General features: G+C 31.9%; 1 long non-coding RNA gene across 1 annotated transcript; it reads right to left on the reverse strand.

Annotated features, from left to right (window-relative positions):
* Positions 1–263: 263 nt before the first annotated feature.
* LOC123711466 lies at positions 264–1,023 on the reverse strand. The gene is made up of 2 exons (XR_006753957.1): positions 888–1,023; positions 264–527 (listed from the first exon to the last, which is right to left on the reverse strand). It is a non-coding gene; the product is annotated as an uncharacterized LOC123711466 (long non-coding RNA).
* Positions 1,024–5,753: the final 4,730 nt, after the last annotated feature.

A 5,753-nucleotide genomic window follows, 5' to 3' on the forward strand; every position in this document is an offset into this window, starting at 1 on the left:
TAAGGTTGCTTTATTTCGACTGAGTTTACAAATAAATATGTATACATAGTTATGAAAAGAGTGAAGCATCGCCAACTGAATTAAAAGACAATATGAAAACAACTAATACATTTGATTATTTAACGTCAACTTTTCTGATTAGCATTAATTATTAGCCACCTTTATCTTAATATTTTTTAATTTTGTTTCCGATTATATAATAAAAACTTAAGCTTTTAAGCTTACACAAATGACATCGGAAACAGGTAGAATAAAAGCTTAAATTGGCCCAAATTTTTATTTATATTTTAAAAATACAATTGTATTGTTTTATTAAACAAAAGCTTATAATATAAAATTAAAATAGTTGTAGGTGTATCAACGCCTGCAGACGCACTGACGTTGCCCATTGCAGCTGCCTGTGCGCCATCCCAGTCTTCTGCACAAATTGTAACAAGACGAGGGCGTGCAGCTCCGTGGAGCGCTATTTAACATCTCCATTGGTTCCACTGCGATAGAAGATAGTTCTGCAGAGTGTATTTCTTCAGCTGAAAGAGAGTGACCATTTATTTAAGCGGTATTTTTTTATATCACACGTTGAGGTGGAACTTTAAAGATGCGCGTTGGCACGGTCAAAACGGTTTATAACATTAAAAAAGTAAAATTACTTACTTTATTAAAATTATCGACGAATATTTACTGGATTTTACACATTCAATATCGGCTTAAATTATATTGGGTAAGCAAATATACCTATTTGTTAGAATTAATTATTTTTTAGTCTAGATTGAATGTTGCGTTGCGTAGTGTTGCCTCCTGAAACTCGTCTTTTTTACCATAGACAGTTTTGAGACTTGGGAGTTTCATAAGAAATATTTATAATTACTACAATAACTATATAAACTTACCGATGGGTGAAGCCTGTGTAATGAACACTAGAGCGGCGAAAAAAGCGACAAGGACTAGAAACTTCATGTTTATAAGTGAGGGTATTGTCTGTTTAGAATACTGGTTTAGAATATGCTTTCTGGGTCTCAAGCACCGTATTTATATGTGCATTTTGTAGGCAGTTTAATGAAATCTAATCAAAGTTGTGCTACATGCATTGCTCTTTAACTATCGATATTATTATCAGTATCGAGGGACAATCTATACCTATGCTTTTTTATCTGCAGTTGTGTCTAGTCTAATCTAGTAGTACTTATGATAATTATTATGTAGGCTCCTATACTAATTTGAGTCGGAAAAATATCTATTTGACAATTACAGCAGATTTACGTTATATAAGGTACTTTTCCCAGAAGAACGGTATTACTTTGAAGCACTGGTGACAAATGAAATAAACAAAACCGCCAATTATTTGTTTCCTTAACGGATGGACGGTTTTAGCCCCGGTTCTGAACCAATGATATTTTCTTTATATGTACGAAATGAAAACTTGCTCTAACAGAGTAGGAGGAAAGCGTCGCGAGAAAACCGACAGTAAAAGGCGTGAATCAAAAGTAAATCTAACTCTATCTTCTACAGTTTATAGAGTTTAGTATTTTGTATTTTAGGTAACAAAGCAACTACTTGAACCTGCCAAGACTAGATTTTATTAGTTGGGTAATCATAGTAGAAATCGTTGTGAAAAGTGATGCGTTAAAATAAAATTATTGGCATTAGGTGCTTTTCTAAAATGAATTATTTGTTCAATGTAGGCATCAATATGTTGGCATAATCATTTAAGGTCGCACTAGATTATTCCCAGTAAGCAATAGCAGTGATTTGAACCATACTAATACTAATAATCTTTATTTATTTTCTCACAAAAACTGAATTAGTTTGTATCAATGAGTTGCACCAAGTTGGTCATATTCGATTATATTTGTCGAGACTGCCTACAAGTTTTACATATAAATACTTTTACATAAACGATATATAGGATAAAGAAAACAATTGCAAATAAGTGTTTATTACTATATTACTCATTAAAAAAAATATATAAAATAAGTAAATAAACTAAAATGAAGGTTTTAGTACTCGCTTCCTTTGTCGTCCTCGCGTGTGTCATGCGCTTCATCCATCGGTAAGGTATAATATGTTTAATAAGTAATACTGGGCAGTTATGTCGAATCTTAGCAGTAAATGTTCGTTCGTTTGTTGAGAACATTCAGCCTTTCTGTAAAGATTAAAAAAATAATTACAGTTTCTTTGAATAAGGGGTATAAATACATAAATATCTGAGAAGAATTTGTGTTTCAGACATTCCACAACTGTTTATTGATGCCATGGAATCAATGGAGATGTTAAACGGCGCTCGTCAATGAATCTGAATGGCTGTATTGTGTCAATCTATGTGCAGCAGTTTGGGATGGCGGAAGGGCAGCTGCAACGCGCAGCTATTGTGCATCTGTCGACGTTAACCGTTGTAATTTATAATTTAACTTTAGTTTACAGTTATTTTTAAGGTATTAGTAAATTATTAGGTCTATTTCGTCTTTTTAATTGACCAACCATGATATTTTGTGATTAGTTCTTGTTGTATTGACAAGGAAATGTACCAAGCAGCATACACACACACACAGTAGAACAAAATATGAAATACAGCCCGTGAATTTGGTACAATTTTTTTATACTCGTGTGATACAGATGGAAATTGTCAATATTATTTTATATTGAAACTACAAAAAAAATACTATGAAATGAAAATGGTAATGTTAGCTGAAGCTAAACTTTTAACCTACTTGAGTTTAATTAACATTAATAAATAGTCACAGTGAAGTTAATAATTCTGGAATTTAATAATAACTCTATTTTTAATTTTAACTGTATTTTAAACAAATAATATTATTTAAAGTAATATTATTACGGACATGTAATCAAAGCAAACTTGAACTGATCTGTCCTGAAATCGAACGGTGAAAATTTATATATTTATGCCTCAGTTTATAGGGGTGAAATCTTTCTTTATACGAAACAAACGGAAAGCAAAGAATCGAAACTGATATATATTTTTTTAAACTTATAATAAAACTCAAATTTAAAATAAATACATATTCCGATATCCTCCTTAGACATATATAGGCCTGACTGATCGTGTGGATCTGTCGAAATGGTCAATCTTTTCACAGTGTAAGTTACCACGTATATATATATATATATATAGGTAATTAAATTCTAGTAGTGGCATGTTTTCGTACCTCTTACAAGTTGACGACAACAGCGCTACAGATATTGAAAGAATTAAATCAATATTGCGTTTACTCGGTACATGACGTCCTGCCATCATCAGGATTCTTTGTTAGTTAATAATTGGCTGTCATTCTACTGGCACTCGGCCAATGACAGCCAATTATTAACAAATTATTGAGTCAATATTTGAAATTGGTATTGGTTTCACAGAGAAGCGGGGAAATTTTCACTTCACCATGCTTCCTAATATCTAAATCATTTATTGGCACTATAAACATGTTGTATGTAAAAGTCGAAAAAATATGAGAGTAATTTTATAGTCACTTAAGCTGCTTTGTATGCGAAATGTCGGTATAATTTAAAACGGCAGAAGTTTGATTTCTATTTTGTTTCTCAAAATTATAAAAGTATACCTATATGTTACTTGCTCACCCGGCAAACGTCGCTTAGCCATGTATATTATTTCCAGGAAACATTTAACAAAAATAGGGGTTGATCGTAGAAGGGTAAAAATTTAGCGTTGTATGTATTTTTGTATGCTGTTTCTTAAAAAAATAAAAACAACAAAAATTGCTAAAAAATTAATTCTTTTTTTTGAGTTGGACACCCCTTATCACTTAGGGTTCGCGGATTATCAGAATTACTGAATATGTATAAAAAATCATAAGCATCGGTCGTGCCATTTCGGAGGAGTGTCGTAACGAACATTATGACACGAGAATTTTATATATGTAGAGATAACAAAAAAAAAAATGTTTATTTGTTTTGGCTTTATGTTAAAGTTTATTTAAGATAAACATGTAAATGCTTAATTTGTTTCACTTTTATACGAAACATATTTTTTTCATACCCCCATTATATACTTGTGCCAAAAGGAATAGGTATAAACATTATATTCATGTGAAAAATTCTCCTTTCCGGTCTTTACCGATGCTAATTTTACCTTAATTAGGTCAGTGTTGCTGGGAAAATAGATGTACATCCCGAGACTATAATGAGGCGAACAATATTTTGAATTACTCATTCTTCGTATGCTTTTGTCTATAAAAGGTTTATCAATATGCCACAAAAAGTTTGATGTCTGGACCCAAGGGCGTACGGCAGGCACATTTCTGCGTACATTTTTTTATTTTCTTAACGATTTGGTCAGTGTCCTACGGGGCCACGTACAGATACAGATAATCAGTGCGGTTAAACAGATTTGTTTATGTCAATTTTTTTTTTGGCTAGTATTATAGATAGGTACCATAACACTACTCTAAAAAAGTAGCTTGTCTTTCGTAGCACATATTATCTAAATACTTTTGTTTAAAAAGTTAAAACTAAATTTTACACTGAATTAGTAGTGAGTTGGAAAGATGAAATATAAGCACTGGCAGGCAAAGTCTAGATGTTTTGATATGATATTGATAATACAATAAATATTTGTTGTTACCTGTTTCATTTCGATTCGAGAAAGTTCCCTGTCACTGTGTAGTTAGTACTACTAATAATAACATAACCTTGCCGATTGGTGAAGCTGGTGTGATGCACACGAAGGCGACAATAAGAGCTATGGCTAAACCTTCATGTTTATAGTTAGTTTATATTAATCTCTCCTATAAAAATATTTTGATTTGGTCGTAACTCGTAATATTTAAAGTTCGTAGGCAGTTACGTGAAATCTAATCAAAGATGTCCTACTTGCAACGTACAATGCAACTGATAATATCTTATCACTGCTCTACTGGGAAGAACCTAATAACAATAACATGACCACACCCCTAATAAATTAGTCATTTGGAGCTATTGTACCCTCTTATCAGTCGATATAAGACATATCTTAATCCGTCGTTTTAAATAGGTATCTAAAATAATATAATGACGTCCCGACGTCATCAGGAGTCCTTGTTTGCGAATGCAATGGGACGCAATTATACGCGTAAGCAAGTTTGAATTGGGGTAACAGACAGAAAAATCTGTTGACACAGTGTGGACTCGAACGCTCGGCTTCATGTTTGAAGGTCTAGAGAGGCATGCCTCTTATTAAAAATGTTCGCAATATGTTTATAGGTTTTTTTCTTAAAACGAGAAAGAAATTGTTAATTTCTCAAGAGACGCCCGCACAAATCAAGTTGTTTAGGTCTGAAAAGGGATTGTTTCAATTGTGTATTCTTTAAGGGTATGTGACGGGTAGAAGAGCGTTAAGATTGAAAGGCTTTACAAAAAATGTGTAGTTCATAAGCTACGTATTAGCACGGACACATTTCTGTGTTCAGTTACTTTTAATTCGAGACTAACCAAAGACCTGTTTAGTATCTGTGTAGTATTAAGATTTTTTTGTTATAAGGTAGCATTGTAATCTAATCTAAATATGAACGTGGTCTATACGAATACTACGAACTTTGAAATTTTAATTTAAAGTTAGATTAGGTCTTATGAATATTGTACAATTGTTTAAAATTAAATAAATTATCATCGTTCCTTATATATTAATAAAGTTAAATTGTACAAGTTGAAAATGTTCTCATTATCAAATCATTTTAATTTCTTTAAATTACAAATAAAATTCTTCATTTGCATCTTGCAAATTGTTAATTATTCTCAATTGCAGACGTCTT

The sequence above is a fragment of the Pieris brassicae genome, chromosome 6 (genome assembly GCF_905147105.1).
Source record: "Pieris brassicae chromosome 6, ilPieBrab1.1, whole genome shotgun sequence".
Lineage (NCBI taxonomy): Eukaryota > Metazoa > Arthropoda > Insecta > Lepidoptera > Pieridae > Pieris > Pieris brassicae.